The sequence below is a fragment of the Podarcis muralis genome, chromosome 3, assembly GCF_964188315.1.
Source record: "Podarcis muralis chromosome 3, rPodMur119.hap1.1, whole genome shotgun sequence".
In the NCBI taxonomy this organism is placed as follows: Eukaryota; Metazoa; Chordata; class Lepidosauria; order Squamata; family Lacertidae; genus Podarcis; species Podarcis muralis.
The window spans coordinates 116578015-116590345 of NC_135657.1; the positions used below are offsets into that span (position 1 = coordinate 116578015).

General features: G+C 46.1%; 1 protein-coding gene across 1 annotated transcript in view; it reads left to right on the top strand.

Moving 5' to 3' along the window:
- Positions 1-963: 963 nt before the first annotated feature.
- Positions 964-12331, top strand: part of SERTAD2 (SERTA domain containing 2) — a 132389-nt gene continuing 121021 nt past the window's right edge. Inside the window, exon 1 of the mRNA XM_028722025.2 lies at positions 964-1411. The gene's annotated coding sequence lies outside the window, so the exon portion shown is untranslated. The remainder of the gene's footprint in view (positions 1412-12331) is intronic.

Below are 12331 nucleotides of genomic sequence, written 5' to 3' on the forward strand. Positions count from 1 at the left end.
GTCACGAAGAGTCGGACACGACTAAACGACTAAACAAACAAACAAATAAAAAGTGGGCATGCATGGGGCTAGCTCAGCCCTCAGGTGCCCCCTGCCCCTCTTTTCCTGTGCCCACCCCTTCAGGGGGGGGGGACCATTTCAACACAGTGCATCTCCCCTCTCCTTCACCCAGTAGCTCCAATGCAACCATCTGGCAGTCAGAGCGGACTCCCGTGAGAAGCGCTGGACTCTCCTTCCCGCCAGGCTTTGGAAACCAAGGTTGGAGGACCATTTGCCATTGGAGACGTTCGTTGAGACTCCTGCATTGCAGGGGGACTGAATTAGAGGAGCCTCTGGGTGCCCTCCAGCCCTACAATTCCACGATCTAGCTTCGACTCCCCAGGGGGTGGACTAGATGACCCCCGGGTGCCCCCCAACTCCACCCCATCCCACGGTTCTACGACGCCTCTCTTAGAGGGCGGGGCAAAGCCTGACCAGCCTCCCCTCCTCACCCCTCTGATTGGCCGGTCTCTCCTTGCCTATCATGCAATTCCCCACACGGCATTGGCCCACTGGGGAAGAAACAGAGGAGGGGGGCGGCAAGGCTCTCCCTCACAGTCTCCCTCACGCCCCTTCTCTTGCCTCAGCGTCTCCCCGTCGAGGCGCCCAGGAGACTCCGCTGAGGAACCAGGCACCCAAAGCTCGCTTGCCTGCCCGGCCCTGGCGCTTGGCAGGGCTGCCTCTCCGTGCCCGCTGGCTCGGGCATAGGCTGCCCCCCACGCCGCCTGGGTGCCTGGCCTCAGAGGTCTCTCTTGGCCCCCGGGGCTGCGCCAGCCGCCGCCTCCTTCTCCTCCTCCTCCCCGCGTCCCCAGACCTGCCTCGCGCGCGGGGGCGCTGAGGCGGCGGCGGCGGCGGGGCTCCTCCTGCTCCGGGTCCCGCCAGCCCTCCTCCTCCCGTTCTCGCCGGCGTCGCCTCCTCCTCCTCCTCCTCCTCCTCCTCCTCCGCCTCCTCTTTCCTCTTCCTCCTCCCTCCTCCTCCCTCTCTCCCTCGCTGCTGATACATGGCTAGCTGCTCGCACTCGCTACAGTGTCACCTCCTCCTCTGCCGCTGCAGTGCCAACTTCCCTCCCTGGCTAGGAGGTCCCTGGCAGAGGCGCCGCTGCAAAGGGATGGGATAGACCAAGAAAATAAAAATAAAAAAGGCCCCTTCAGCACCTTTCGGGGGGAGGGGGCGCATGCCTCTCGCTCCTGGCCAGCCTGGGTCGCCCCTTCCCACTCTTCGGATCATACCCCCCTCTCCCTTTCCTGCCCCTTCCTCCTTGGGGAGACTCTTCCTTGTGTCTTTTTTCGTGTTTGTCCCCCCCTTTTTTAGTTGATCCCCCTCTTTTTCTCCCTCCCCTATGAGCCTGGATTGCTGAATTCTTCTGGAAAGGGTGAGTACGAAACGTTTTGTGGTTTTCTTAAACACGTTTGCTCAAGAGCACAATGTTCTCGATTTGTTGGTTGCACTGTGTAAAATGGAAAGGGGAGGGAAATGACAGACTGGGTGGCAGGAATTAAGCAGTTTTTGTGCATTTTAATGGCTAACTTTATTCTAGGTTTGTGCCAACTGCTCTAAAAGTTAAACCTGTTTCCCCCCCTTCTTTCTTTTGACTAACAAGACTTCTCCTATCCCTCTACCTTCTATTATACATTATATAATACTAGGAATTGATAACTGCCTGGTGGTGTGAAATGGTAGATGTCCACCTCAATCAGGGCTCCTTCTCAGACTTCTGAGCTTAGAAAGGTGTCATCGACCCCCAACCCAAATTCTTAGGAATGTATATGAGACAAAGTCAATAAATAGCAATATGTAATCAACATTTAGTAAGCATCAATCACCATCATTCGGTGGGTAGGGAAAGAGGGGTGTTAGTATTATTATTTTGACATTGTAGAAAGTAATTGTTTAAAAAGTGAAACTTTGCACCTGTATACAATTTTTAGCAACAAAGCGGCATGGACTGAGAGCACCATGGAATTGTTTTATTAAATACAGACATTCCTCATTGCCTGTCCCCTTTATTTCTGAGGCTCATAGGTCTTGATTTAAATAAAAAACACACACGCTATACCACATATACTTTGTTTTGTTTGCTAGGCCCTTTTCAACCCTCTTTGGTTTTAGTGTACTTTTTTGTGTTCCATTCAGATTCAAAATGTAGGTGTGGGGGGATTGTTCTTGCGTTCAGATGCTTGAGCAAAGTTTACAATAATAGTGCATTCTTTGGACTGTGTAAAGCGCTTCTGATCGCTCCAGAATGAAAACGGATAGCTTTCAGTTGGCGGAAAAGAGGTTGTGCACTAAATTTCTTCCCTAGGTGAATGCATCTTTAGAGCTGTTTTATTGTGCCTTTTCTTGGGTGGATATTTGCCATGACAGGTATATGGAAACTCCAGTTTCAGAAGCAGTTATGCTCGTGAACACCAGTTGCTAAGGAGCAGTGGGTTGGGGGGAGGCTATTGCCTGCTTAAGGTAAAGGTAAAGGTACCCCTGCCCGTACAGGCCAGCCTTGACAGACTCTAGGGTTGTGCGCCCATCTCACTCAAGAGGCCGGGGGCCAGCGCTGTCCAGAGACACTTCCGGGTCACGTGGCCAGCGTGACATCGCTTGCTCTGGCGAGCCAGAGCCGTACATGGAAACGCCGTTTACCTTCCCGCTAGTAAGCGGTCCCTATTTATCTACTTGCACCCGGGGGTGCTTTCGAACTGCTAGGTTGGCAGGCACTGGGACCGAGCAACGGGAGCGCACCCTGCTGCGGGGATTCGAACTGCCAACCTTTCGATCGGCAAGTCCTAGGCACTGAGGCTTTTACCCACAGCGCCACCCGCGTCCCATTGCCTGCTTGCAGCCTCCCAAAAGACATCTGGCTGGCTGCTGGATGTTGGACTTCATGGGCCTTTGGTCTGCTGCTGCAAGCCTCTCCTTTGTGCTGCATTTACTAAACTACAATCCTCAACTCCTTTATTCTTTACATTTAGAAGATTCAGAATGTTTCACTAATACCCTAAAGCTAAGGATGTTGGCTAGAGCAACATACATGGCTGTTCTTCTGGCATGTCAGAAGCAGTGGTATTAACAATGACACTATGGTCATTTTCCATTGAGCAAGTTGTGGTGTGAAGCTGGGTTTGCACTGTGGTGGCCTGTGTGGTGTGTGCATAAATAGTTCGTGTAAGGTCGGGCTCCGTGGTATACTATTTAGTAACTTCAATGATGCTTTGCTAACTTAGCTCATTTTTGGAGACATTTTCCAAATGTGTGTCTGTGCCTCTGCATCACCAGTTTTAAATATTATTTTGGTATTATTATTCAGTCTTTATATAAAAGCTATTGAGCATCCTTTTTCAGGTCACTGTATTACTTTCACAATGCCTCTGTCGTTATGCCATGAACCTTCAGTTTTACTTACCCACCCAATGCTATCAGTCTTTTGATTTAAACCAGTTACAGGTAAGCAGTGACTTCTGTTTAGGGAATGCACCTTTGATCCTTAATAAGTTTTAGCTCGTTGGTCCAACTTGTAGGTTACAGTAGCAGTATGACCACCCTTCAAATATATGATTACAAAAAGAGAAAGAAATGGATCTCCAAATGCATGTTTAGGCTAAAAGTGTGTCCCAGATCAGAGAACATTGAAAACTATTTCATTAATGACCCTGAGAGCATAGTAGAGAAGGAACAGGAGTCTGTATTCCTCCTTATAAAAGAGTTAATGTGAATGTTATGGACATGATGCCAGAGGAAGCAATGCGTTGGCTGTTTGCTCAGCAGGAGTCAAAGCCAAGAAGAACTGGGGTATCTCTACATCATGAGTTCACTCACTGTGATCATTCTGAGTGAGGAGGAAAGCTATGCAGTTGTATTTATCAACTGTGTGCACATCACAGATATATGCTTCTCCTTCCTGCATAGCCCTTGCAGAAAGTACCTAATGTTCCTGTGAATTTAGCCTTAATTGCAAGTATTGTGTTATCAGATGTCTCTCAGGAGTTTAGTAAGAGTGAAAATGCTTTGCCCCTGTTTTAACCAGTCACAATTTTGCTATGCATCCCCCATCCCCGCACAATGTATGATTTCCTTTATGTTCACGTAGCGTTGCCACCTGTCCTGTATAATATGGGATTGTTCCGTATTCCAATATTGTATCCTGTATTGATACAGTTTTGTCCTGTATTTCAGGTCTTCTCTCTCTCTGCCAAGTGCATGTGCTTGAAAAGGGTGCATGAAAAGTCTTGTATTTAAGCTCTGGGTACCCAAGCACAGAGATGTTTACAAATTTGTGTGTGTGCGCGCGGACGTGCATGTGTCACAAATTCCAGAGGGGCCATCCCGTTAGGCAGTAATAGATTGTGGTGGGTTGCTTTGAAGTCACTTCAGCACCAGATGAAAAAAAGAAATCGTCCACCAATGGCCCCTGTCCTGTCCTGTATTTTGCCAGAGCACAGGTGGCAACCCTAATGTTCAGTGCTGTCAATTTTTACAGCAATTTGGAAGTGCACATTTAAATATTCCTCCTATTTGTGATCTTCAGAAGCAAGTGTCATTGATTATGTAGCCAAAAACACCATCCATTCATAAGAAGCAGGCAGTGGCGTAGCGTGGGTTGTCAGCACCCGGGGCAAGGCAAGTAATTTGCGCCCCCTAACCCGTGAATTTGCGCCCCCTAACCTGTGGATTTGCCCTAACCCCAGATGTTGCGCCCGGTGCGGCCGGGCCCCCCTGCACCCCCCACGCTACGCCACTGGAAGCAGGTATCAGCTGGCTTGGGGGAACTCCACAGCTTGCAGAAATACATTTTAAAAGACCCTAAAAGTGGGGTGGGGGGAGAGAACAGCCCATTGAGAACTGAGCATGCTCAGCGGACTAAAAATGGTGGTTGATTGAAAGAGGTCAAGAGTGAAATGGAAAAACCAGGAGAAATGGGAAATGAAGTACCCTGAGGAGGAGCATTCCACACTGCGACATTTTGTTCCAAACTCCACTTGTTCTATTTTGAAATGGATGAGTTTGGCTTTTTGGTCAAGAAACTAAATATGTAGGTCTGTCCTGGCTTTTAAGCAGATCCTCTAAAATATTTTCTTTATAAAAAAAAGACTTGCTTTGGATTTGGTGTTATGTACTAGCTAGCCTCAGCGCCTAGGGCTTGCCGATCGAAAGGTCGGCGGTTTGAATCCCTGCGGCGGGGTGCGCTCCCGTTGCTCGGTCCCAGCACCTGCCAACCTAGCAGTTCGAAAGCACATTCGGGTGCAAGTAGATAAATAGGGACCGCTTACTAACGGGAAGGTAAACGGCGTTTCCGTGTGCTGCGCTGGCTCGCCAGAGGCAGCTTTGTCATGCTGGCCACATGACCCGGAAGTGTCTCTGGACAGCGCCGGCCCCCGGCCTCTTGAGTGAGATGGGCGCACAACCCCAGAGTCTGTCAAGACTGGCCCGTACGGGCAGGGGTACCTTTACCTTTACTAGCTAGGAGAATGGTGCTCTTTGGTTGGGTGGGTGTTGTTAGCTCACCTGCAAATAGAGCACAGACACAGTCCAGTGAAGGTGGGCTGTTGCTGCCCTTGCAGGTTGGTGGACCTGTTAGAATTACCTTTCTGCACTCACTGATGGATATGGATCAGTGGTTCCCAAATAGGGGGTCAAGGGACCCCAGGATCCACGGAATGCACCCAGGGGGTCCCCCATCCCAATGTGGGGGGCAGGTTGGCGCCCCTAATGTGCATCTTTGCTGGCAGCCTAATGCACCCCCCATCCCCATTACCTCCCACTCAAATCACGCAGTGGAGGAGATCCCACTTCCTCTCCCCACCCACCAGATCTCTGTGGCTTCTCCTTCCCTCATGCCCACGCCTGATCTCCAATTTCAGCCATCGTGATATATCGGAATATTGCGATGCTTAGCTGCTGATACATCACAATATTGAACCGGATACAGTGGTACCTCGGGTTAAGTACTGGAGGTCCGTTCTTAACCTGAAAGTGTTCTTAACCCGAAGGACCACTTTAGCTAATGGGGCCTCCTGCTGCTGCCGCACCGCCGGAGCACAATTTCTGTTCTCATCCTGAAGCAAAGTTCTTAACCCGAGGTACTATTTCTGGGTTAGCGGAGTCTGTAACCTGAAGTGTATGTAACCCGAGGTACCACTGTATCTCTCAGCCCTAATCTGTGTTTTATTAAACGTAAAATCCTTCGCTGTAGTGATAAAGTGGGATATCAAATCCAAACTCTTCTTCTTCTTTTCTGGCTTTCTGTGATTGCCCTGGAGGCAGGGCTGTATCCAGGAATTTTGTATTATTGGGGCCCCTGAAATAACTGTGTGCGTAGAATTTTCTTTGTGCATGTTGTTGTTGTTTAGTCAATTAGACGTGTCTGACTCTTCGTGACCCCATGGACCAGAGCACGCCAGGCACTCCTGTCTTCCACTGCCTCCTGGAATTTCATCAAATTCATGTTGGTCGCTTCTGTAACACTCTTCAACCATCTCGTCCTCTGTCATCCCCTTCTCCTTGTGCCCTTAATCTTTCCCAACATCTGAGGTTTTTTCCAGAGAGTCTTCTCTTCTCATGCGGTGGCCAAAGTATTGGAGCCTCAGCTTCAGGATCTGTCCTTCCAGTGAGCACTCATATGCAGTGAGTTGTGCATATTACATGATGCTATAACATACCGGCTCACACACAATAAAATATATAATGTAATAGCAGATCTATTATTATATAATAGAAACATCCCCCCCCCAATCATGCCCAAATAACTTATTGTTAAATTAGTTCTCAGTCAATTCCCCCCCCCCTACTCTTTCTGTCACCCAGGATCATGCAATCACATAGACCAGGGGTCTGCAACCTTTAAGACAAAAAGAGCCACTTGGACCCGTTTCCGAAGAAGAAAAAAACCTGGGAGCCGCAAGACCATTGCGACATTTAAAGCATGCGCGCCGCTGCCCTCCGATCTGACAGTGGGTGGGAAGGTGACGATGGGATGGTGCGTGACTAATGCACACACTGCCCCCATGCGACGTCACAGCCAGTGCAGCGCCCACCACAGTGGGGAGTGTCGGGGCGCACAATGCGCCTCCTCCCCTCGCTAGTATCCGCCCCGGAGCCACGGCAAAGGTGTAAAGGAGCCACATGCGGCTCCGGAGCCGCGGGTTGCAGACCCCTGACATAGACACTCTTTCCCTCCGTACCATCATCCAAACACACGTGTTCAATAATATATACCACCCTCGCTGATTAATTTCTAGGCTCTTTGAAGGGAATTGTGCTCCTTTTGGACAGATCCTGGAAGGTGAGCCAGACAGCATTCCTTAATTTCACAGTTGCTCACCAGGGCATACATAAAATTCTTAGTAAAATGTCATGTGAGCTACATGACTGGAATATTCTTTTTCTGGATAGTATGAAGGCTCTGTTTAGTTGCAAACAGATATGTTTTATGAGCAACCAATTAGTATGAATGCTTTTCTGGGCATACATGAAAGATGGAAATTCGATTTTGATACAGTTATTCTAAAACTATCCCTTTTTCTTTGTCATTTAAAAGAATGGTGTAAATTACCTTGGTTTAGATCAGTGTTCCTTGAGGACGGCTGCTGATGCATCCCATTAAATATGCCCTGTTTGTGCCACTGGCTTTTGCTTGTTCAATGTTCATCAACGTTCAGGTGAAATTGCTTGGGGAAGGTTTCCTAGAGGTTTGGACTGTGGCGATGTCAATATTCCTTTGACATTCAGCACCACTTTCTCCTTTTATCTGAACTGGACGAAGCATTGAAAGCCTTGCATGGCTATCTGGAGTCAGCAACAGAAACACTGTTCAGGCATGATGTAAATGTTAACAGTGGATGGTTTGACTGAGTTAGTTGTTGGCGTATTGGGTTCTGGATGGGGTTGCAATTACCCCTTAAAGTGTACCTGCACAGTGTTGCCTGTTCTGCAGGATCTGGAAATCTCTTGAATTCCTGCATGGTGTCTGTGGCCGAGATCACTTTTTGTCAGGTTCAGATGATATATCAAGCTGTGGACATTCCCGGAGAAAGGGGATGTAGCTGCTGTCATAAATACCTTGGCAACCTATTTTAAATGGCATGGGTATTATACCACATGGCCAGTGTGGTATAGTGGTTAAGAGCAGTGGACTCGTAATCTGGTGAACCGGGTTCGCTTCCCCGCTCCTCCACATGCAGCTGCTGGGTGACCTTGGGCTAGTCACACTTCTCTGAAGTCTCTCAGCCCCACTCACCTCACAGCGTGTTTGTTGTAGGGGAGGAAGGGAAAGGACATGGTTAGCCACTTTGAGACACCTTAGGGTAGTGATAAAGTGGGATATCAAATCCAAACTCCTCCTCCTCCTCCTTCTTCTTCTGTGGGGTGATGTCACCTAAGGCTATCCAGAAACTTCAGTTAGTTCAGAATGCATCAAATCACTTCATAGTGCAGGATAGGGCATAAGAGCATGTAGCATTTGTGTTTAAATTATATATACACTGGCTGATTAATTTCTAGGCACAAGTTGAATAGCTGTTTTTGACTTTTAAAGAATTGTGGCATCTTCTTCCATATGAACGTTTGAAGAGCAATGCACGACATCCTGCTCTGAGTTCGTTAGCTTAGGGCAGGAGTAGTCAACCTTTTTATATCTACCGCCCACTAATGCATCTTTCTTGATGGTAAAATTTCCTTACCGCCCACCAGTGCTTGATGGAAGGAGGATTCAGCTTGTGCCATAGAACCCCCTACCACCCACCTAGAATCCTGAAGTGCCCACTATTGGGTGGTAGGGACCAGGTTGACATCCCCTGGCTTAGGGTGACCAGAATATACCAGGATTCCTCAACCTCGGCCCACCAGATGTTTTTTGGCCTACAACTCCCATGATCCCTAGCTAGCAGGACCAGTGGTTAGGGATGATGGGAATTGTAGTCTCAAAACATCTGGAGGGCCGAGGTTGAAAAAGCTTGGAATATACTCTTGGTGGTATAGAATTGATAGAATTATTTCCTTGGGAAGTTCATCAGGCCTCCTCGGTTTAGACTGATAATGTTTGTTAAAACCACATTTGAAGGAAATATGATTCCCGCCCCCTCTGGACTCAACACAATGTTTTGTTGGAGTCTGTTGTTGTTGTTGTGATTTTGCAATTTTTTAAAGAACTGAATTTGCAGTTTGAAAAACCAAGTTTTAAATAACTTAATTGCATGGTTTGGATTTCACACTTTTAATTGTTGCTGAAGCATGTTGGAGATATAAATTGAAATAATAAATAAGTATAAGTTATTCCAAAAGGATATTTTCAAATGGGTAACAAAATGGGAATTGTGATGCCATGTAGGTAAGTGTAAAGCATGGGCGTAGCTAAGGGATCCAGAAAAATTATTGAAAAGCAGAAGCCCTGTAATGTCTGTAATGCCCCTTAAAAAAGCTTTAAAACTTTAGGAAGATCCCCTGAAAAAAGCTCAGCAGCCTAGGCTGCCCCCCCCCACTTGCCCAATCTCCATCTTGCTCACCAGAGTTGTGACTAGATCCTTTTGTTATGTGATTATTATGTGATGGACCAGATAAGAATCAATGGCTCTAGTCTCGAAGCCCCTTGCACAATACATTTCCCCCCCCCCCTTGTGCAAGGGGGAGGGGTGTTGCCAACTTCCGCTAGTTCCATTCTGGAGCTTACCAGTTCGGCCAGTTCGGCCAGAGTGGGATTTGCAGGTTCAGCTGATGGCAGTGTTTGCCAACCCAGCTGGGAATGGCTGCTCTTGGGAACCCCACTTTGGCAGGCCTTTGCAGCCAGGTTTGTGTTCAAATCAGGTTGCGAGGGAAGGAATGAAAGAATTAGGAGTGCACTTAGTGCGGTCCTGATTCACTTTTAAAATAAAAATAAAAAAAATCAAGTGGTGATTGAATATTGGGCTGCCCGGGGGGTGGGGGAGCTCAGGATCCAGCCCACTGGAAAGATTCTCTTCCCCATTCCTGGTTTAAGCAAAACTGAGCTAGATAATCGACAAATGTTGGTAGCTCAACATGGTGGCACAACGTAAGGAACATTGCCTTACGAAAAACAATTACCTGGCATGTTGGATTCCTATCTAGAAAAGCTAAACTGGACTCTTCCTTGGGAGTGTGGTGGGACTTTGTCTCTTATATTAATAATGAAAATCTGTACCAATTTCTTTTTCCAGCCTCATTGGACATATTGAAGCTTCGATACATATACTGAAGTTGGTTTATTTTATCCTAATGTTGTTGTTTTTCTTGCATAATGAAGAGATTGCATCTATTTATGCTATATTTTGTAACATACATTTTGTTTATTTTCTTGATCACTTACTTTGATCTCAACCCTGGTTCTGTCTTGGTTTTTCAATCATCTGTTACTAAGGTATGACTCAGTACAATAGTGCTAGAAGATATTTGTGTGGTGATGCAATAAGTTTTGTTTCCCTTCCTAGGTCTAGAGGAATGTTAATTGTGTATCATTCTGTCTTTCTTGCGCATGCATATATATATATATCACATTGAAATTAGCTTGAAGGAATTTTGATTAATTATATTCCTGTAAGCCTGTTATTTAAAGCGCAGATTTTTATCGCTGATTTTTGTGTGAATTGAATCAAACATCTAAGCAAGCATCTAAGCAAGGTTGATAGATCAAACTTTGGTCTGATGTTGTTAGAAGATAGTATTATCCAAAATGTTCACACTACTGAGCTGCTTCTTGTCTTGGCAGAAAGCTGTGCCTCTAACAGATTATCAAGAAGGCAACCTGTCTTCCTAAGTGGTTTTGAGCTCTACTACCGTGTATTTACATCTTTTAAATGAAATCTCCTGAAACTCATATCTGAAGCTTTTGGAATGACGAGCAATTGTTCTGTTTGTTTCATCATGTTTACGCTGGCTTGTGTGACTGAGTGTTCATAGCTATGCTTTGTGTCACTGATGGGGATGTTTTAGTAATTAACATTAATTAAACAGACTTAGTTGCCTTTAGGGGCTCTCTGGCTCATGATCCTGCCAAATAGTTTATGTAGTAAACAAAAATCTTATGTTTTAGGATTCTAGGGAAGCTTAACTTTGTTCGTGAGGAACTAGTTTCAGCACAGGTGAGGTGGCCAAAGTAGAATTCAAGCTTTAGCAAATGCAGCCTTTAAAAGCACTTAACTTTAAAAAAGTGTTCAGCATGGTACGAGAAGGAACAGATTTTGAAATAGTTAGATGAAAATGTGTGAATAGATCACAGAGTCTTCCCCCATCCCTAGTAAATTTATGACAAATAGTGGATTTTTAATAGGAGCATCAAAATATGTTCCTTCTTTATAAAGAGTTAAAATCTATTTACCCAACTTGAATTAAAGTAGTTTTAAAACTGACAGCCTTTCAACCTAGATAATTTTGTCATTTAAATGTGGATTCACTTTTTTTTAAATGACATGTGTTTACATGGAAAGGCCATTACCTTTAAAATGCAAAAGCTAAGAAAATGGGTTTTAGTCTCTTTTGTTATATGGAGGGCAGAAGTGTTTTGTGAAGACTCAAAATGGGAAGATTAGGTGTGATGTCTACCAGTAGGGTAGCTAAAGCATCCCGACAAATTGTGTCTAGTGGTCAGGGGAAAAACATTCCAGAAACTTCCTAGGTTACTTGTTGTCATAGTTGGGAAATTTTGTCTAGGATCCAGCTAGATTTACCTCACTGTGGTACTGCTTTTTTTGTCGGAACTTGTTTCTCAAACACCTTGAATGCGAGGAAGGGGAATCTGTTGCCTTCGGTGTTTCCTTCCCCTCAACCAAGTGAAAACGATCCGTTTAGTTGTGTTATGTTTTATGAAGTGAGTGGACATTAAAGTTTTCTCTAACTGCGTTTCTCTAACATCAATCCTGTGCTCTTGCCTTGCTTCAGAAACACTTGCTCAATAAGTCCTACTTGGGAAACACCAAGAAAATTAGGCTGGCATTACCAGTTTACTTATATTTTATGAATATAAACTAATACAAAGTTGGGCTGTTCTCTTTGGCTTGCATCATTTTGGGTGCCTCTTTGCTGTTGCAGCACAGTCTTTGTCCTGAGTTGTAACTGCAGTAATTCTGAATAGGATCTAATTGGTTATCTGATACAGGATGACATACTCTGCAACTGCCATGATTTGACTGGGACATCCCAGAATTGCAGAAGCCCTCTTGGCTTTTGATTGGATCCTGGAATGTCCGTTCTTTCAGTCCCTCACCCTCACGTGAGCTAAAAGTCGTGCCTTACTCAGGCGTCTTTCATGCGCTGGGCAAGGAGCAAGCGCATAATCTTGCGAATGGTAGTGGCGATA